Below are 22249 nucleotides of genomic sequence, written 5' to 3'. Positions count from 1 at the left end.
AGCTGCCGCTGTGGTATGGAGCTATCTTAATCTCTAAATTTATGTAATCTTATTTAAAAATTCACTGAGGTTTAGAAAAGTTGCCCAAAGTAACACAACTGTAAATGGTGTTTCTGGGGTTTGAACTTAGATCTGTCTTTGACTAGAGCTCCTGTCTGCTGTACTGGAGTAGGCTGCTGAATGCTTTCTGGTGAGGGGGAGGTAAAAATAAAAAATTAGAATAGGAGCCCTCTCCATTTTGAATGGAAATAGCAGACACTTCGTATTTGTTTCTTTAAGAAGAACTAGGTGATATTTGTTAAAAGGAATTCTAAAAAGAAACTTGAATTTCTTCTTTGGATTGAAGTTAATATGTGCTTATTATTTAAAAAATGGAATATATAAAAAAATACAAAGAAGAAAGAGGAAAGTAAACACTGTCTGTAATCCTATCACCCAGTGATAAATAGTTAACATTTTAGAACATTTTCATCCAATCGTTTTCTGTACCGATATAAAATATTGTAATGTCATTTTCATATACAAGTCTTTCTCTAAATTTTGAAACAATTTCCTGATATAATTACTAGATCAGAGCATACTGTCAAATTTCTTTCCAGAAAGGAGTGATAAAGTGATACCAGTTTATATTTCCATGAGCAGCATATGAGTGCCTTTTCATAAGTTGCTGATATTTTTAGTTTCCATTTCTTGGATTTTTGTTGATATTAAACTTGTATTAGATGTTTATTAATTACCTGATACCTATCTTCTGTGACTTGTCTATATCTATTGACTATTTTTCTAGAGCTGAGAATGTGAAATTGGAGGAAGAAATTTTATGCTTAGAAAAGTATATTGAAAATTAATGACTTGAAATCTTCTGGATGTACTACTGAAGCATGCTCACTGTTAAAAACTATCAGCACACAATCTCTCCCTCAAGTAAATATTTTAAATTTAGTGATACTGGGGCATCTGGGTGGCTCAGTCGGTTGGGTGTCCGATTTCAGCTCAGGTCATGATCTCACAGTTGGTGAGTTCGAGCCCCACATTGGGCTAGGTGCTGACAGCCCAGAGCCTGGAGCCTGTTTCAGATTCTGTGTCCCCCTCTTTCTCTGCCCCTCCCCTGCTCACGCTCTGTCCCTCTCTCTCTCTCTCTCAAAAACAAACATTAAAAAAATTAAAAAAAAATTAGTGATACTACCTCAAATTTTGTATTAATAAGAAAAATGGAACATAAGACCCATTTTACATAGCTTTTCTAAAATCTCAATTTTTAAAGATAATTTCTGTCTAATATTTAAAAGGTTTTTTAATGGTTTAAAATATTAACATAAAAAAGGACAATTGGAAGATAAAAGCAAAATATATATTACATGATATGTGCAACCAACCTTTTCATTTTTCCTTTGTTTCATAGTGAAAATTCTCCATTTTCAGAGAAAAACTTCCTGGAAGTGACCAAGAATTTTTGTGGTTGGCCCCAGCTCATTTCTAGTTGAGGGGTAGTTTTTTTTTAAAAATTTTTTTTTTCAACGTTTTTTATTTATTTTTGGGACAGAGAGAGACAGAGCATGAACGGGGGAGGGGCAGAGAGAGAGGGAGACACAGAATCGGAAACAGGCTCCAGGCTCCGAGCCATCAGCCCAGAGCCTGACGCGGGGCTCGAACTCACGGACCGCGAGATCGTGACCTGGCTGAAGTCGGACGCTTAACCGACTGCGCCACCCAGGCGCCCCGAGGGGTAGTTTTAATAACTGTCGAGGTTTCCACACTAATTTCCCCATCAGTGGTGTTTTTTACGTTTCTTTAGAGTAGGATTCATGTGGTGGGCTATGAAAGAAAAACTATTGAAGATATAGAAATAAGACTTAGGACTTTTATTTATATTTATTTCTAACCTTATTTTCTATCCTAATTTTATTCATGTTGCATAGAGTACATAAAAGTAAATGTGTATAATTCATAAATAAATGCATTACAAGTTTGGAGACCACTACCTCAGAGCATCTGTCGATTGCTGTGAGTTCTTTTACACACACACACACACACACACACACACACACACACCCACATCCCCATATGTAAAATTTCAAAGGGTTCTTAGAGTCCATTTTCACCATGAGACCTATTTAACCATAACCTTCCTTGTCTCCTGAGTCTACTTTGCTGCAGCTTTTTGTCTAGCAATTTGACTTTATTAGCCAACTCTGATTTCAATCCTTAAGGTTGCAGCCCAGGATTAACTGTCAGAACAGCTGGCCTTGTACGCTGACCTGTCCTGACTTCAGTTTGATTAGACTGTGATCTCCTTAAGAGTGCACATTGCTTATTTAGCTGTGTTAAACCCAGTGCTTCACACAAAGTAGATACTCAGCAGATGTAAAAAGTGTGTTAGACCTTTATGAGGTCCTGTCTGTGACCCAGTGCTAGTGAGTCCAGCTTTCTGCTTTACTCACACTCCCTCCTCTCTCTGCCTTCCCACAGTGCGGCCTCACACCCTGCTGTGCAAACTAGTCCATTCTGTCTTAAATCCTCTTAAACCATCTCAAGGTGGTCACTTTTAACTCTCTGATGACTAGAGGATTTGTGGAGAGCCTCTTGAAGTGGTATTGGTATTCATATCCCCTAATATAAAGCTGATAAATGACATTGTCAGAGTGAGGGACTGGTTTCCAGCCTGTTTAGAACTTTATAAAAGTCTCTGGATTTCTCCTGAGGCCTTGGTTGTGATAACAGGTTAGACCCCTGTTGTTGAATAACCAGATGACTATAGGCGGCCCTTATCTTCAATACTGTGTGGTACATAATCCTAGGTCAACATACCCTTTTTGTTTTTAGGATAAAAGTGTAGAACTATAGAGTACTACACCAAAAGAAACTGGTTGTAAAATTTTGCTTGTTAGAAACTGGGCTGGTTTGCTCTGGTGTAACACCAGGGATATCCAATAGAAATATAGTGTGGCCACATATGTAAATTAAAGTTCTCTTGGAGCCATATTTTAAACAATAAAATGAAACATGAGAAAGTTTTAATAAACTTGAGCAACTATATCCAAAATAATAACATGTAATCAGTGTTAAAATATGTTGATATATTTTTATATATTTTTGGAGAGCACATCTTGATTCTGACAAGCACTATTTCAAGTACTCTGTAGCTACAAGTGGCTAGTGATTCATTGAACAGTGTAGCTCTAGAAGTAATGTTTTGTGGTACATCTTGTTAGAGGGAGTCAGGGCCATCTCTTTTTAAATAATTAGACATATGTGTAGTTATAGTTTGTATAGTTCGGTACATTTCCCTTGTTCATACCTTTAATTATTAGGAAGCTTGGAAATCTCAAGATACTGTATAAATTAGCTGCACTTTTGGAGATACTGTATAGTTTCAAATATGAGAGGACAGCAAAGTTTTTAGCCGCTCTATTTTGCTTTCTTTGAGCTGGGCTGTTTCAATTTCTTGTGTTTTTTGGGGTGGGGGGAGGGGCTTTAATCTTAAAAGCTGTGCTTTTCATAGTGAAGCCACTTTCATCCTTCTTCAGATATATTTTTAGGTTGAGGGAAGCTGTTGGGTGAGAAAAGGCATAAAGCTTTTTGTTGGGTCAGTTTCCAGTATATCCCCTTACATGGAAACTTTGTTTTCTCTTAAGAAATACAAATATAAAAGATGAAGCAAAAAGTTTTTCTTTAAGTAGAAAAAGTTTATTGAGTTATATGAAGTCAGTCTTATTTAGCTAAGTTTCCTAGCTAGTAGTGCCCTTGAGGCATACGAATAGGTAGTTTTTCGTTTATTAAAGAAAGAACACAATGGCTGGATTACAGACCAGGCCCTATGGATTTGAACATTGGCCAGAGGATCCATTTTATACCAGTATGAAAGTGGATAGGATAAAGGTTCCTTAAATTTGGATTTCAAAATATTTAATTAACCAATTTAATTAAACAGTTTCAACCTTTGAAATTATCAAAGTAATTTAAACAGTACTTTTGGAAGTTTGAAAAAGAAAAGTTATAATCCCACCATGACATTGTTATTTTTATGTATTTACTGTGTTTACATACATATTTTAAGGTAGCTGTGATGAATCAGTATATTTAATTTTATAGCCTTTTGGAATGTATTTCTTTTAAAAGCATGCATTTGTAATGTCACTTAGTAATATAACATTTTATTTTGTTGTGATATAATAGCCTGGAAATAGGTACAGGCTGGTGAAGTGATTCTATTCCATGAAGTAATACAGGAATCCATTTGTCATGGTTGTCTGTGAGTTGCTACCAGCGCAAACTTAGGCCTTTGGGAAGGAGAAAGACCAGAAGTTCAGGGCTGTTTACTCTGGGGTTGATGAGGAGGAAGTTGTGGTATCTCTTCCACTCTGATGGCATTGGTGAGAACTTAGTCACAGGGCTCCATCTAGCTGTAAGGGAGGCACAAAAAGAGAACTGACATTGTTAGGAACATGCTGTACACAGCTTTTTTCATATTTTGGCGGGGGCAGGGGGGAGTTCTTTTGGATGGTGTTGTATAACTGGGATTACTGGTTCAAACAATATGAATACTTGAATAGAATTTTTATTTCTACATTACTTTTCTAAAGCAATCATTTCAGTACTTTGGAGATTGACCAGAGGCCAATTGTATAAAACTTTCAAAAGTGTTACACTGTTGAACTTCAAGTAAGAGAAATGGGAACCTGTGGCTTTCTAGCTTGGGACTACCCTCCACCCCACTCTGACCCAGCTTGATTGGCTTGGAGTTTCTGCCAGCAAGAAGCAAGGCATAAAGACCTCAATTTGAAGGGAGGGTCAGCTCTTTAGAGTGGCCAGTGATGCCAGTGGCATTGTGTGTGATGAGAATTTTCAGAAGTGTGAGGGAGGGCCAATGGCTCCGCTTGCATGGCAGGGGCTTGCAGTACTATCTGAGGCAAACATTCCTGGTTGAGGCTGCACATAAGCACAGGAAAGACCTGGGAAGGCCCAAGGTATTCACATACTTTTGACTGACCCTGAAGTTGCTTGCATTCATGCACCTAGGAGACTTGAAAGGGCTCTAATGGAAAGGTAAACCTGGGGCAAACTTGAAAAAAGACTGAACTACAAATGAGTTTGTCTTACCCACACACATACCCATTGGCAAGGGGAGGAGCCTTAGTGGCTTGAGGTATTTGAAATAAACTCTGTCTCCTCACAAACTGACCCCTAAGTGATGCAAAGGGGTAACCTCTAGGAAGCTAGGCCTAAAAATAAAAACAATATGTTTAAAATAAAAGTGAACAGAGAGATCAGTGACTTCATACCACAGGGAGACAGATTTTGCATATTTATTACCCTAGGCATGATACTAAACAAAATGAAAGAAGTAAACAAAACAGCAACAGTACCTTTAAGTGGGAAAAAAATAATCCTGAGTTGCTGTGTTTTATAAAATCTCTAGGTTTAACAGCAGCAACAAAATTACAGGCCATGTAAGGAACCAGTGATGTGTGAGTCCTGCACAGGAAAAAAAAAAAAAAAGGCAGGAGAAAAGAATTGTCTCTGAATGTCCCCAAATTTGGATTTAATAAAGACTTCAACAATTATAAATTTGTTACAAGAACTAAAGGGAACCATGTTTAAATAAAGGGAATTACAACATCAGTAAGTCAACAAATGCAGGTTCTCCATAAGGGTATAGAACTAATTAATAACTAAACCCAAACAAGACAAAACAAAAGCCACTCTTGATACGATGTCATGAGAGGGTACTTCACCTCTGTAGTAGTCTTTCTCAAGACTTACAGCCTGAGTCTGATCATGAGAAGAAACAGACAAAGTACAACTCTGGATCATTCTATAGGAGCACCTGATCAGTACTCTTAATCTGTCAAGGTTATGAAAAACAAGGAAAGACTGAGAAATTATTACAGATCAGAGGAAACCAAGGAGATGTGATGACTGAATGCCATGTGGTATCCTGCATTGGATTCTGGAACAGAAAAAGGAAAAATTAGTGGAAAAACTGATGAAATCTGAATAAAGTCTGCAGTTTTGAACCAATGTTAATTTCTTACTTTTGACACATTGTACCATGCTTATGTAAGATATTAACATTAGGGAAAGCTGGGTGAAGCATAGGAACTCACTGTACTGTCTTTGCAACTTTTCTGTAAATAAATCTAAATTATTCCAAACTAAAAAGTTAAAAAATCAAATGGAAATTCTAGACTTGAAGAATGCAATGCCTGAAATGAAACATTCACTAGAGGGATTCAGCAATAGTTTTGAGGTGCCAATAAAAAGAATCAGCAAATTTAAAGGCCGACTAATAAATATGACTCAATATGAAAGGCAGAAAAATGAAGAAAAAGGAAGAAAGTCTTAGAGATCTATGGAACACATCAAGCATAGAACACATCTGTAATGGGAGCCCCAAATGCAGAGAGAGATAGAAAGGTACAGAAAATAGCCTTCTGGAAAATTTTCCAAATTTGATGAAAAACTTACTACATCCAGAAGTTCACTGAACTTTGGTAGGATAAATACAAAGAGACCTGTGCCTAGAAACAGGCTAGCCAGTCTGTTAAAAGACAAAGGTAACATCTTGAATCAGCAAGAGAATAATAACTGGCCACATACAGTGGAGCATCAGTGTGATTAATTACTGCCTTCTCATCAGAAACACTGGAGGCTAGAATGGGATGACGTATCCAAAGTGCTGAAAGAAAAGTAAAAGTCTGTGAATAATTCTATATTTAGCAAAACTGTCTTTGAAAAATAAAGGTGAAATAAATACATTCATATGCAAAGACTGGGAATTTGTAACAAGCAGACCTGCCTTATAAGAAATACTAAAAGAAGGAAATTATACCAGATGGTAACTCAGATCCATAGGAAGAAAGGCAGACACTGGAAATGTAAATAAATACGTAGGTTAATATGAAAACTTTAAATACAGTTTTTCTCATTTCTTAAAAAATACTGGAATTCTATCTAAAAACAAATTTAGTATCTATGACATTTCATTCTCCCCACCCCCACATGTTATAGGGCATTCGTCCTTATTGTAAACAAATTGTTTGCACTGTTTGCCTTTTGGTCTGGAGGATCTCAAAATTTTGGGTGTCGGAACTCCTTTCCATTCTGAAAAGTTATTGAAGACTCCAGAGAGTTTTTGCTTAAATGGGCTTTATGTATTGATATTTTTTGTATTAGAAAATAAAATTGAGGGATGCCTCGGTGGCTCACCGGGTTTAATGTCTGGCTCTTGATTTCAGCTCAAGTCATAATCCCAGGGTTATGTGATTGAGCCCCACATTGGGCTCCGTGCTGAGCTTGGAGCCTGCTTAAGATTCTTTTCTCCCTCTCTCTCTTCCCCTACTGTTTGTGCGCACATGCTCTCTCAAAAAGAAAGAAAAGAAAACTGAGAAAAAAGTCAAATTCTACTTATTTAAAAATGACAATACCAGTTCCATGTTAACATAAGTGTTTTTTAATGAAAAAAACTACATATGTATTTCAAAGTAAAAAAGATACAAGAATGGCATTGATTTTACACCTTTCAAATCTCATCAGTGTCTGGTTTAATAGAAGACCACTGGATTCTCGTATAGGCTTCTGCATTCAAGTTATTGAAATAAATTGATTTGGCAGAAGTATGTGAAGAAAATCTGGCCCCACTCAGATGTGGTTGGAAAAATGAGATGTATAACAGTAGCCTTTAATTATAATTGCGGATATTTTTCTTTGATATGATGCCAGAACTCAAGAAGTGGTAGTTTTGTAAAAGTTAGTTGCAATGTGGAATCTGAAACATACATATCTGTGAATTTTTTTGATTCATTGTTTAAGCAGTATACTTTGATACATCAAAATTATCATTCCTGTTTATCTCTAAAGGATAATGGAACAAGTTCTGTCTGAAATAATTTGGGGAAAAAACTATTAAGATAATTGAGTATTGCATAAGAATGTTTTTTGAAATTTATTTTATTAGTGTTTGAGATTTCTAAATTTAATGCCTTTTAGATGTTAGGGTTTAATTTAAATTACTGGCAGCTGGAATTGCAGATTATTATTATTATGTATTTAATTGAAAACCTAGTTATATGTAGCATCATCATCATCATTGTAAAAGTTACTATACCTCCTTATGGGAAAGCTAAATAATTCAGAAGGGTGTAAAATGTAATTAAAAGAAAACTCTCCTTTTGAATTCCCGAGAGATAAGCAATGTTAATAGTTTCTTGAATGTTTTTCCTGAAAATTTGTTCACATATAGGAATTGTGATATGTGTTATATATATTATATGTATACATATGAAAATCTTGTTAAGCAAATGGAATCATGTTTTCTGTAAATACATAAATCTTGGATATTTTTGTATTAGTATAATGTCATCCTTTTTTAATGACTGATTAATATATACATTACTAGATTGGTCATTAGGAAAAAAATTTTTAATAATGAAAGCACACCTTTTAAAATTCCTACTCAAATGTTGCTCCTGATCCTTTGTTGTCAGTTTTATTGCTCAAAAATAATAAAATCACTTGCAAACTGAAATTGCATGTCTTGCAAAGTATGTAGGTTTTATGATGTTCATGGATGTGATCTTAACTCCAAGATACAGACTAAGTTGAAAAAGAAAATTCTCAAGGATGACATACTAGATGCTTTTAAGGGAGCCTAATTTGATTACAGTGACTTTTGATGCAAATGATTAGAGAAGGCTCCTAGGAAAAATGGATGAAGCCATTCAGTATTTCTGAAAACAAGATCTTTGTGATCCTCTCTAAAGAGAAAAACATGAAAGATGTGGTATGTTGTGTTATATAATTTTGTTGAAAAGATTACACTAAAAAATAAAGTCAACCCTTGATTTTTTTAGTCTTAAGAAATTTGTGCATAGTTGAAATTATAACTTAAATCTTGTCAAGTGTAAGATAACTTAAAACTTTTATTTTTTTTATTTTTCAAGTCAAAATCTTGAAAATAAATTATTTTTAATATTTACAATTACATTTTGGCCCTTAGTTTAAGAGAATTCACCTCAGGATCAGTTATGTTTAGAAAACTAGGAATTCATGAATTCCATAGAATGGATGTACTATATTTAATTTAATCATGTCTCTGCAAATCAGGATGTTTAGGCTCGCGGTATTTGTGTGTGTGTGTGTGTGTGTGTGTGTGTGTGTGTGTGTGTGTGTGTGTGTCCATGTCTCTCTCTCTCTCTCTCTCTTACGGACAGTGCTTTAGATAATATCCTGTACATGTAGCTTTACATTCCCATGTGAGTGTGTCCATGGCATACATGTCTAGAAGGGGAAGGACTTGGGTCAAAAACTATGTGTGTTTACAATTTTGATATCCCTAAAAGGATTACATGAATTTACAATCTCACTACAAAACTCTGTATACACTTCCACAGTGTATTCCTTGTCCAAACCTTTTCTTGAATTAGCTCAGTGAGAATGTGTAGTGTGAGAGTTTGTACAGTGAGAGATGTGATGTTATTTAAATCTCTTTACTTCCTGAGATTTGGATATTCAGAGTGGGGACAGTCCAGATAATGAGGGGCTCATTTGAAAATTCACTGTAACCTGTTTAGTTCCTGAGCTGGGCAGGGAGAGTTTGAATAGCACAGATTACCTGTTGTCCTCTCACTGGTGCAGAGGTATTATCAGTCTCTGTAATCTTTGCCAGTGTGATAGGTTAAAATAAAAATGTCTCATTAGGTTTGTTTTGCTTCTCTTTAAATATAACTCATATTTTAATTTTAGTGGCATTTATATTTAAACATGTACCTTCCAGTTACCTTCTTATTGTATTACAAGAGTGATACTCCAATATTAGGAAAATAAAGACGTGTTATAGTATTATTTTATCTGATCTCTTCTAACTTTTTATGGTAAATTTTTATGTAGCAGTTTTGTATTTATGTAGTGAAATGTCTCATTTTACCCTTATAAGGCTTTTGATTCTATGTCATAGTGTATTATCTTCTGTGTTTCAAGATAATAAATATATTCTTTCTTGTATTCTCCTACAGTCTTTTACATTTTTCTCATAATTCTATTTCCACAGTTAATTCCTCATGTTTTGATCTTTACTCCATCTGGAATTTATTGTAATGTAAGGAATAAGGCAGAGATCTAGTGTCTTTTCCTCCATTCACCATCCAGTTTCTCCTAAATCATTAATTAAATAATGTATGTTTTCCTTGTTTATTTTTTAAAATAGATTAAAACATTTTTTTTTAATTTTTAAAAAACTTTTATTCATTTTTGAGAGAGAGACACAGAGAGAGTGCTCGCATGCCCACGAGTTGGGGAGGGCAGAGAGAGAGGGAGACACAGAAACCAAAGCCAGCTCCAGGCTCTGAGCTGTCAGCAGAGTCCCACGTGGGGCTCAAACTCACTAACTGTGAGATCATGTCCTGAGCCAAAGTCCGACACTTAACCGATTGAGCCACCCAGTCTATTTAAAATGCCTTCCCTGTCTATTTAAAATGCCACCTCTACCACATGTGAAAATTTTGCATCTACTTGGTCTGTTTCTGGATTCTAATTTTGTTTCATTGATCAGTCTGTTCATGTGCTAGGATTAAGCTTTTAATTATTATAGCTTAATAGCCTGTTTTAATGTTTTTTATTCCCTACTTGATTTTGCATATATGTTTATTATTCTAGAAGAACTTAATGACAGTCACAAACTCCCCTCTGCCCTCTCACTACCTATAAAATATCCTATTGGTATTTTTACTGGGATTGTTTGAATTTGTAGTTTGGGCAAATTGACCTTATTAGAATTAATCCAGAGTAAACAGCTAAGCGACTAGCGGTTGTGCTGGATATTCTTTTTGCCTCTTCAAATATGATCTTCACTTTCTCCATCTTGCTCTGTGCCCCAGCAGTCTGACCTCTGTGGAATGCATTTTCCAGGCTCTCTAGCCTCCTGGCTTCTTGTTGCATTTGGCCAGTAGAAGGTCTAGTAGGAGATGGGTGGGTAGGAGGAAAAAAGGTATATTTCCAAGCCTCTTACCCTATAGGGTTGTGTTTGTCTCCCTAAGGCCACACCTTCCGTTGGGCTGGGTCCCCTCTCCCATGCTGAGAGCCCTCACCTCAGGTCTCACAGTAAATTGTGGTAACAGCTCCCTGCTGTTGCTAGCCCTCTGTGCCATCATTTTCCTGTTGGGCGCCTGACTGATGAAACTGCTCTCCTCTTCCCCTTTCTCCTTCTCCTCATCCTCATTACTACTAATATTGAATCTCCTTATTCCAGTCTTCTTTGAGATCCTTCAGTAGAGATTAACATTTTCTTTATAAAGGCCTTTATCATTTGTTGTTATACCAAGGTTTACTTTTATTCCATTGGAATTATAAATAGAATCTTTTCTCTCATTATGTTTTCTAACTAATTAGATATAGGCAAACTATTGATTTTTTATGTTAAGTGTATGATTAGCTGTATATGGAGTTTTCTTATTGTTCCATATTTTTCCATATTATTGTTCCATAGTTTTTGAGTACCTTATTTCATAATCACCTGTAGACAATGCATCAGTTTCAAATCATGATAATTTTGCCTATTTTTTTCTTCATTAATATTATTTGAGAATGGTTATATTATTTAAATACATTTTTGGGCATCTATTGATGCTTAAAATGTTTTCCCTTTGATCTACTTCAGTATATTTTCTTAGAGATATGCTAATATTAACTTTCCCTTATGTTCTTGGGATAATTCTTACTTGGTTAAGATATATGATTCTCTTCAGGATTCTACTTGCTAATATTTTGTTTAGGACCTTTGCAACAATATGTCTTACTAAAAAATGATCTAGGGCTTTCTGTCCCCATCCAGTATCATGTTGTGGTAGCAGTACTTTTGTTTACATCATCCTAGTATTTTTAGAGGCAAGTTAGAAACAGTAAAGCAGCAAAGAAAAGAGATTTTACACACTGCACACAAACATCTTTAAAACATTGAGGAAGTTAGCTTGTTACCAGGGAAACCTGGCATCATACATTGCTATTATAGGGCTGTCTTTTGTATCAAAGTGGTACAAAGCACAGTTGTTACAAGACTTAAGATGTGTATGTAATGAAGTGGTGACATATAATACTATCTTTCACTTGACGTTTCATTTACTTTACCTCATCCTATGAAGAGAAAAGGGGTAGGTCTTTGCTCCATTTAATAGATAAGAAGGTTTAGATTCAGAGAGATTTCTGCTTCCCAGAGTTCATATGGCTAATAAGATTTACCTCTAGACTTAGAAAACAAATCTTGTGACACATGGTCAATGCTCCTTCATTATCTTTAGGAAAAGAGTCAATGCAAATCAGATCACATATATATTTCAAAATAGGAGAGACCTTGGCTCAGATTTTATTTTCAAAGTGATTATGTGTGAAGAATTTAGCACTCTTATAATGCATATTATAATTCAGTTTATGACTACAATATCTTCTTGAAGTAGTCAGAGAATAGGTTCATAACTTAATACCCTAGATGGTAGCCAGAATCACCCAATTTAAAAACTGGAGCTACCTTCCAGTAGGTTTATATACAGCAAGGTTTATATAGACTCTTCCCAGACACAAGTGGAAGAAAAAATAGTGTGGCTTCATTTGCTCATGAACAAAAAATATTGAACTTTTTCCTCTTAAAAGCATGACTTATATTTTTTTCTTTATGACTGAGTTGATACATGTTTATGAAGGAAAATTTGGGGGGGAAAAAAACAGGCAAAAATATAAAAATCCTCTGTAATCCTACCACCCAGAGCTAACAATGTGAATATATTGGTGTTGAGCTCAACAATTCTAGTATCTGTCTGTTTAAATATATTCTTTTTCTCTGCCTCTTACTGTGCATAATGTTTTATAGTCAGTTTTTTAATTTACATAGTAATTTTTCATATTATGAAATATTTTATAGCAATACTTCAGATGCTAGAGACTTTTTTCTAAATAAAGTCTTATTAGAAACCCAAATTTATGCAGTGTTTACTGGTAAAAATTTTTATATTACTTTTACTATGGGAATAAAAAGGTTGGTTTCATGAACAAAAAAATTTGAAAGAGTCTTGTATCCAGTGGTGTTCTTGTAAAATGCTTATTGCCTACAACTTGGATGAACCTAGAAAATATGCTAACTGAATAAGCCAGACACAAAAGATCACATGGTGTATGATTCCATTTGTATGAAATATCCTGGAATATATTTCCACAACGACAAGATTCCTTTGGGTCTGTGAAGGAGAAATAGATCTGATTTGTGGTGCTTGCTGATTTCTTGTAGTATGCTTACTATTACTGTGGTTGATTCAAAGCTACCAGTGCAATGTTACTGAATGAGTTGTTAGGAAGAGAGGTGCAGAGTTGGCTCTTCTGAGCCAATGAGAGCAGCCTCCTGCACACAACTGGTTTTACCAGCTAGAATATTTTTAGTTGCAGGTAGCAAAAAACTTAACTCCAGTGTGCTTAAACAGAAGATTTACAGGAAGACTCAAGGTTGAGTGTTTCCAGGTTTGGTTAATTCAGCAGCTCAGCAGCAGCATCACTGACCCATATTCTTTCTTTCTGTTTTGCTATCTTCAGTATGTTGGAGTTGTCCTCACACCAGCTTTTATCATGGTTGCAAAGTGGCTTTAACAGTTCCATGTATTCAGACGTGACAACTTCCAGGGAAAGAGAAAGGCTGTCTCTTAACTTTTGTAGCATTTTAAGTGCACAAAACTCATCCCATGGGGCTTCTCTAGCAGATTTCCATCACACCTGATTGTTTCACATTGCCATTTTCAAATAGTCTCTGGTAAGCAGCGTGGAACCACTATGATTGATTTGGACCAGTCAGGGTCCACTCTTCAGGTCTGAGGCTGCAGCCACATACTCTGAAACATAGGGCTGCCTAGACATCTGAACAAAGCTCTGCTTCTTTAAGGAAGAAGCGGGGTAGATGTTGGTTATATAATCAACAGTGTCTGCTGCACATGGATTGGGGATGGCACTTCCAATTGTATTATCAGCCTCAATATTCATGTTTCTATTTTGATTGGTAAGGTTTTCCTTTATTCAGAAAAGTTGTGTTTACAGTATTCTTCTCACCTCATTCTGAGAGACCAGTATTACTCTGATACCAAAACCCAACAACAACAAAAAAACCCAAAAAACAAGGAGACTGTAGAACAATACCTGTTATGAATATGGACACAAAAATCCTAAACAATATACTGATTGAATATAGCAACATATAAAAAGAATTATACACTACAACCAAGTGGGATTCATCTCAGGAATGCAAGGTTGGCTTAACATCCAAAAATCAATTATTGTAATCCACCATGGCAACAGAACAATAAAAGCCACATGATCATCTCAATATTCAAAAATAGCACTTAACAAAATCCAACATCCTTTCCTAACAAAACACTCAGAAACCTAGGTATAGAAGTGAATTTCCTCAACCTGATAAAAGGCATCTATGAAAAACCCACAGCTAACATCGTACTTGATGGTAAAAGACTGGTTGCTTTCCCTCATAAGAGCTGGAACAAGACAAGGATATCCACTCATGCTACTTCTGTTCAACATTATATTCAACCTAGAGGTCAGAACCTCTAGGTTCTAACCAGATCATTTAGGCAAGAAAAAAGAAACTCATCCAGATTGGAAAGAAAGAAGTAAAACTCTATTCACAGATGACATGATCTATATAGAAAATGCTAAGGAATCTACTAAAGAATTATTAGAACTAATAATAATATATTATTAATATGCAAGATCAGTATACAAAAATTAGTTATGTTTCTGTACACTTGAGATGAACAACCCCAAAACAAACTTAAAACAATTCCATTTCTATAGCAGTAAAAGGAATAAAATACTTAGGAATAAATTTAACAAAAGGAAGTACAAAACTATTCTCTGAAAACTACAAAAGATTGTTTAAAGAAATTGAAGATCCAAATAAATGGAAAAATACCTGATGTTCATAGATTAAAAGACCTTATATTGTTAAGGTGTCAGTACTCCTCAAGTGGATCTCCACATGCAACATAGTCTCTTTCAGAATCCCAACTGATTTCTCTGTAGAAATTGATAGGCTGACCTGACAATTTAAATGGAATTGCAAGGGACCAGAGTAATGAAAAACAATCTTAAAGAACAAAGCAGGAGGACTCATACTTTCTGATTTCAAAACTTCCTGCAAAGCACCAGTGATCAAGACAGCATGATACTGGCACTTATGGTCCTTAAGTACTTACCTCGGGGACATAGAGATCAGTGGAGTAGAACTGAGAGTCAAGGATCCATGTGTCTGTGGTCACTTGGTTTTTGACAAGAGTGACAAGCCCATTCAAGGGGGAAAGAATGGCCTTTTCAGTAATTGTGCTAGAACAACTGAATAGCCACACAGAAAAAGATGAAATTGATCTTTAGGACTTAAAATGGATCCAAGAACTAATTATAAGTACTAAAACTATAAAACTCTCAGAAGAAAAAACATAGAGTAAATTTTTATGACCTTGAATTGGGCAATGGATTTTTAGATATGACACCAAAAGCATGAGCAACAAAAGAAAAAAATAGATGCCTTAGAATTCGTCAAAATTAAAAACATTTGGGGCACCCGGGTCGCTCAGTCGATTGAGTGTCCGACTCTTGATTTCAGCTCAGGTCATGATGCCAGAGTCGTGGGATCAAGCATGATCCCACGGATCCCATGGATCCCATGGATCCCATGGATCCATGCTCCATGCTGAGCATGGAGCCTGCTTGGGATTCTCTCTCTCTCTGTTCCTGTCCCACACTTGCACGTGTGTGTGTGCTCTCTCTCTCTCTCAAAATAAAAGAAAAAAAAAGGTGTTTTTTTTAATTAAAAACTTTTGTGTTTCAAAGGACACTCAAGAAAGTTTTAGCCCACAAAATGGGAGAAAATAGTTGCAAACATACATCCAATTAGGGACTTACATCTAGACTATAGAAGGAAGTCCTACAACTCAGTAATAAAAAAAGACAACTCAATTTAAAAAATGGGCCAAGGATCTAAATAGGTATTTTTCCAAACAAGATTTATAAATGACCGATAAGCATGGAAAGATGCTCCAGCATTTCCATCAGAGAAATGCAAATCAAAACCACAATGAGAGACAGAATAAAAAATAATAAGTGTTGGCAAGGATGTGGAGAAATCAGAACCCTCATACACTGCTGTTTGGAATGTAAAATGGTGCAGCCACTTTGGAAAACAGTTTGGCAGTTCTTCAGAATGCTAAACATAGAGTTACCAAATGACACAGCAATTTCACTTCTAAGGGAAATGAAAACAGGTCCACACAAAAACTTGAGCATTTATAGCAGCATTTTTCAAATAGCCAAAAAGTAGAAACAACCTAAATGTCTGCCACATGATGAGTAAATAAACAAAAGTGGTATATCCATACAGTAGAATGTTATTCAACCATAAAAAGGAATGAATTTCCGATACTTGTTATAACTTGGATGTACCTGGAAAACTTTTTGTTAAGTGAAATAAACCAGACGCAAAAGGTCACAGTGTGTTATTCCATTTATATGAAATGCCCAGAAAATGTATTTCCATAAGGAAAAAGCAGATTGATGTTTGCCAAGGGCTAGGGGGAAGGGAGAATGGAGAATAACTGCTTATGAGTATGAGGTTTCCTTTAGGATGATGAAATATTCTAAAATTAACAGTGATGATGGTTGTACATATCTGTAAGTATACTAAACACCATTGTGTTATATATTTAAATGGGTGAATTGTATGGTTTGTGAACTATATCAAGAAAGCTGTTTAAAAAATGTTATCAGTATTTAAAGCTTCCCTTATGGTTACAGAATACTTTTAAAGTAGTGATTCAGAAGTTTGAAGAAAAAAGTCCACAATTTTTGTTTCATGGTGGAGTCAGTCATAATGATCTAAAATTCTATCCATCTTCTTTGTCATGAATATAAAAGTTAGAAAAGTATGCCAGAATTGCCATAAGCATTTAAAATTAAACCGTCCCAATAGTTCTCTTACATGTTGATCTGTTAGTATAAAACTGCTTTGTTTTAGTGAAATATGTGAACAGATGCATGTGAGCTTTGCCTTGCATTTGTTTTTGGAGTTCAGTTGCTTTAGTAGAACACAGTTTTACATGAGGAATCATTCACAGGCCTAAATGAAAAAAGAAGGTCCATTCAGAGCCCAAACTTGGCTTATTAGTAACACGTATATAAAACATTCAGATATATGCAGAGAGTTGCCAACCGATGGCCTACTTTAAGATTTGTGTAAATATATTTATAATTTATATCTAACTTATAATAGTTAAAATTTTTTAATGTTTGCATATGTGTACTTTGTGAGAAATAATTATCATTAAAATTCACTCGTTTAAAGTGTACAGTGTGGTTTATTATATTCACACGGTTGTGCAGTATTGCACACCTTCACTACTGTCTAATTTCAGAATACTTGCATCACCTAAAAACCACCTGTTAGCAGTCACTCCCCACTGTCCCCTTCCCTAGCCCCTGGCAACTGCGCATCTGATCTCTATCTCTGTGTATTAACATACTGGATATGTGCATTATCAGTACTATAAATTTTAACGTGGTTTTTTTTGTTTTTTTTTGTTTTTTTTTTTTTTTTTGAGACAGAGAGAGACAGAGCATGAATGGGGGAGGGGCAGAGAGAGAGGGAGACACAGAATCGGAAGCAGGCTCCAGGCTCTGAGCCATCAGCCCAGGGCCCGACGCGGGGCTCGAACTCACAGACTGCGAGATCGTGACCTGAGCTGAAGTCGGCTGCTCAACCGACTGAGCCACCCAGGCGCCCCAAATTTTAAATAGTTAAAAGTATCCAAGAATTATAATCAGTTTCAAGACACTTTGAACATGTATGTTTTACAGTATTCACTTCAAATGATTGAAAAATTCCATGTTTCTAATTTTATAATCAGTCAACTGATCAATCCCTTGTCAGATATTTAGAAAGTTTACAGTTTTTCACTGCTATAAACAGTGTTGTGATGAAAATCCTTGTAGCTTAAGTCTTCATGCTTATCCATGATAATTTCCTTAAGATTAATTCCTAGAAGTGGTATATAGCTAGTTAAAATGTTAGGTTTAGGGGCGCCTGGGTGGCTCAGTCGGTTAAGCGTCCGACTTCAGCTCAGGTCACAATATCACGGTTCGTGAGTTCGAGCCCCGCGTCGGGCTCTGGGCTGATGGCTCAGAGCCTGGAGCCTGCTTCCCATTATGTGTCTCCCTCTCTCTCTACCACTCCCCCGTTCATGCTCTGTATCTCTCTGTCTCAAAAATAAATAAACGTTAAAAAAAATTTTTTTTAATGTTAGGTTTAGTTTAAGTCTTGATACACATTGCCAAATTACTTGCAAGAAAGCTTATATCAATTTACACTCAAACAGTAATGTAAGAAAAAGGGACACCTGAGTGGCTCAGTTGGTAGATTGTCTGACTTCAGGTCATGATCTCACAGTTCATGGGGCCAGCCCCATATTGGCTCGCTGCTGTCAGCCTATCAGAGCCGGCTTCACATCCTCTGTCCCCCTCTCTCTGCCCCTCCCCTGCTTGTGCTCTTCCCAAAATAAATAAATATTTAAAAAACTCAAAAAGTTGTAAAGTGTAATAATACAATAAATAAATATTTTTATGTATAGGGTGATATCTGTCTCCCAATTAAATGTTGACTAATTTTGAAAATTGTTTTCTACTTGACACTTTAGAAGCTTTTCAGTGAACAAGTTATTTAAAAATCAACTGTTCTTGAAACATTGTCTCTCATAGCAAAGTTAGTATGGTAACAGTCTATATTCTATATATATATGGTACCAGAACTTATATTCTAGGTTCTAAACAAGAGACTCTTTAAGTATATTTTATTTGTCCATTTTAAACTGACTGGATTACATCTAACTGGTTCAAATTGTCCATAGAATTAAAACTTTCAACTCTATCCAATTATCTATTTTAGGTGTTTTTTTGTTTTTTTTTTTTTTAAGTTTTCCCAGGAAATCTTGAAATAAGCCATACTAATAGCTAAAAGTGACTGGATTTTATTTTTGTCTTTATACAAATACATGTTGGAAGTGTCAAAACTGACATAACTTTCCCGAGAGGGGGGAAATTTAGTCTAGATTGAGGAAATGAGTTGGGGACAAGTGTGGTGGCAATAATGTCTAGGCTGTGTTCAGGAAATCTTGAGTAATTGGTTGGAATTAGAATATGTATAGGGGGAAATGATATTAAAAGTTAAGTTTGTGCCATAAAATACAAATATTAAGTGGTTTTCTATATCTTCTTGGTAATAAAGCATGCTATAAGATAAGGAAAGATGTATGATAAAGTGCTGTGTTTGCAATTTGATGAGAGGGTTAAAGGTTTTTGTGCTCTTTGGTGTGTCCCCCTTTTAACATTGATCATATAGGTTTTTTCTTAGATCAGTTTCTCTCTTTTTTTTTTTTTTATTGATTTTTGAGAGGGAGGGGAGGGGCAGAGAGCATGGGTCCTTAGCAGGCTCCATGCTGTCAGTACAGAGCCCATTGTGGGGCTTGATCTCACAAATTGTGAGATCCTGACCTGAGCTGAGATCAAGAGTTGGACGCTTGACCAACTGAGCCACCCAGGTGTCCCATATCGGTTTTTCTTAGATCACCTAACACCTGACCCCCCCATCTTAGCAGCTTTTTAGAGAGATGATGGTATATTGAATGGGGCATCTCTCTTTCATAAGTGGGGGGGGGGGGGCGGCGGGGAGAGGAGGTTATGCATACACACACACCTTGTCTTGTTCCTCTGGCCAGTGGTTCCCAAATGATAATGGCAAATCCCAGGAGAATCTGGGATTTTGGCAAGGGACTCATGAATATACATGTACTCAACACAGTAAACTTAAAAATATAAATCTCATGTATGTACTAGTGCTTTTCAAATATAAGGAGATACTGTTGTGATTAAGTAAAATTATTTAAACATAACTACTGAACTCACAATAATTTGTATTTTCTCAATCAGTGGATATGTTTTGCATTGTTTGCTGCAATAGCCAGGTGCAGCCACAAGAGGAGACACAGGAAAGGTTCAGGAGAAAAAACAGAGTTTATTATACTCAGAGATCCTAGAGACAGGAGACAGGGCACACCATGCAGGGCCACAGGGGAGAGCATTAGGCCACTGTCTCTGTTGGGAGTTCTCAGAGAAAGGCAGGGCATAGTGAACAGTTTTGGATTGGCAGATTTGAATAATTTGGGGCCTTGGGCATTTGGAGTGGTCCCTAGTTACCTAGTACCTGGCTCTGGGTGATTACTTTGGGGTACAAGGATCTGATGGAAGAGGTCTGGCTCTGGATAGTTTGCATATCAAGGGCATCCTCCTGGCTGGGCCCTTTGCTGTCTCCAAGAATTGATTAGCTCTAGGACTGGCAGTCTCTTCCCAGTCAGGAAGGTTTTCTTAAGACGTAGGACATCATAATATACAGATTTTCAAAAAATACACACAATACAGGCTATCAGAGAATTAACTTGTATCATGTGGGGGTTTGCAAAGTATTTGATACTTAAGGAAATTAAATACCATGTATGCCAGCCAGGTCTGATTTCTTAAAAGTAAAATTATGATTTAGACTCTGAACCGCTTGGGCAAATTCCTGACTGGTTTAATATTGTGAGATGCAAGCCTGTTGTTCATGGAGGTGACTGCAAATGGACTATTGCCATTGGGTGGCAGCCGGCAAAAAGTTGAAAAGGAGAGAGCATTAGAGTCTAACTTCTTTTACTTAATGATAAATTGTTTTGTTTTTTTAATATTCCTGACTGTTTCATATTGTAACTTAGAGAAACTGGTAATTTAAGTTAAGAGCTGGGTTGATAAACATAGGGAAAAGCCATTTTAAAGAATTTGAATCAAGTTTTGTATGCCTGAATATATTATCAAGCACTGGCTAAAGGGTGGTAGATGATTTTAAAAGGTTAGTAAATTTGAGTTAATAACTTTATTTAGTTAATAACTCTTCATATGTCACAGAATTTAATAAGAACACCTTGGTGTGAAATTCCTGCATTATCTTTCTGCATACCGTAACTATCTGTTTTAATCCTAACTACAATTTGTGTCCCAAGTACTTGCCTGTTTTTCAGGTGGAGGAAACAGAGCCTTCCAGAATGTAACTTGTATCAAGACTCCGTGGGTAGGAAAGGTAGACCTCAGATTTAAATCTTTAATCACATAACCCTTGGGGTGCCTAGGTGGCTCAGTTGGTTAAGTGTCCGACTTCAGCTCAGGTCATGCTCTCAGGTCATCCGTGAGTTCGTGCTGACAGCTCAGAGCCTGGAGCCTGCTTGGGATTCTGTGTCTCCCTTTCTCTCTCTGCCCCTCCCCCCCCCCCCCCACACACTCTGTCTCTTTCTGTCAAAATGAATAAACATTAAAAACATTTAAAAAATCTATGATCACATAACCCAAACTCTGCTCCTTTAGTCCAGTTTTTACAGGATACTTATTTGCATGAATTTCAGACTTAAGAGAATTCCAAACTTTAAGGAAAATTAGATATAGTTTTTTGTATGTAATTTTTTGTGTGCTAAAATGCACCTAACATGAAATTTACCATTTTAACCATTTTTGATTGTACCATTAAGTGGCATCAAGTACATTCACAGTGTTATTCAACCATCATCACTATCCATTTCCCAAACTTTTTCATCATGCTATACAGAAACTTAGCCATCAAACAATAACTTGCTATTCCCCTTTCCCCCCCACTGGTGGTAACCTCTATAAAGAAAATATTTTTTAGTGAGAGTTTTGTTGGTGTTAGATAAGTTTTATATTTGTAGAATGTTGAGTATAAATGCATTTCTTTTGAATAAGTACTATGTAGTTCAATGCAAATTATTTTTGTCCTTTTAATTCTTTGTCTATTCTATTTTAAACAAAGCATTATAATTATATATGCTAAGTACAGAAGCCTTAGTGTTCTTTTCATTTTATTAAATATAAACAATTGGTGTTTATTTAAGGGAAAGTGGCTCTTTTTTCTGAACCTTAGTAAACTTTTTTTGTACGTTGTTGTAGTTACAGCTCCTTAAGGTGGCATTAATTAATCTTAACTGCCTTCGCTGTCAGGTTCACCAGAAAGGTAGCAAATCCAAAACATGGCAATCTTTTTGCTAGCCTACATAAATTTGTATTCTGTTCTCCTAGCTGATGGTTGTCAAATTGCATATGGTTTGATTCAACCTATTTCTTTAAT

General features: G+C 36.0%; 1 protein-coding gene across 5 annotated transcripts in view; it reads left to right on the top strand.

Annotated features, from left to right (window-relative positions):
- PDE7A (phosphodiesterase 7A) overlaps positions 1 to 22249 on the top strand; it is a 150146-nt gene that overhangs the window by 44622 nt on the left and 83275 nt on the right. The window lies entirely within an intron of this gene.

Source organism: Panthera pardus, unplaced genomic scaffold (assembly GCF_024362965.1).
Source record: "Panthera pardus isolate Hobbes unplaced genomic scaffold, ASM2436296v1 HiC_scaffold_7, whole genome shotgun sequence".
NCBI classification, from domain to species: domain Eukaryota; kingdom Metazoa; phylum Chordata; class Mammalia; order Carnivora; family Felidae; genus Panthera; species Panthera pardus.
This window is presented reverse-complemented; position numbering and strand designations above follow the sequence as displayed.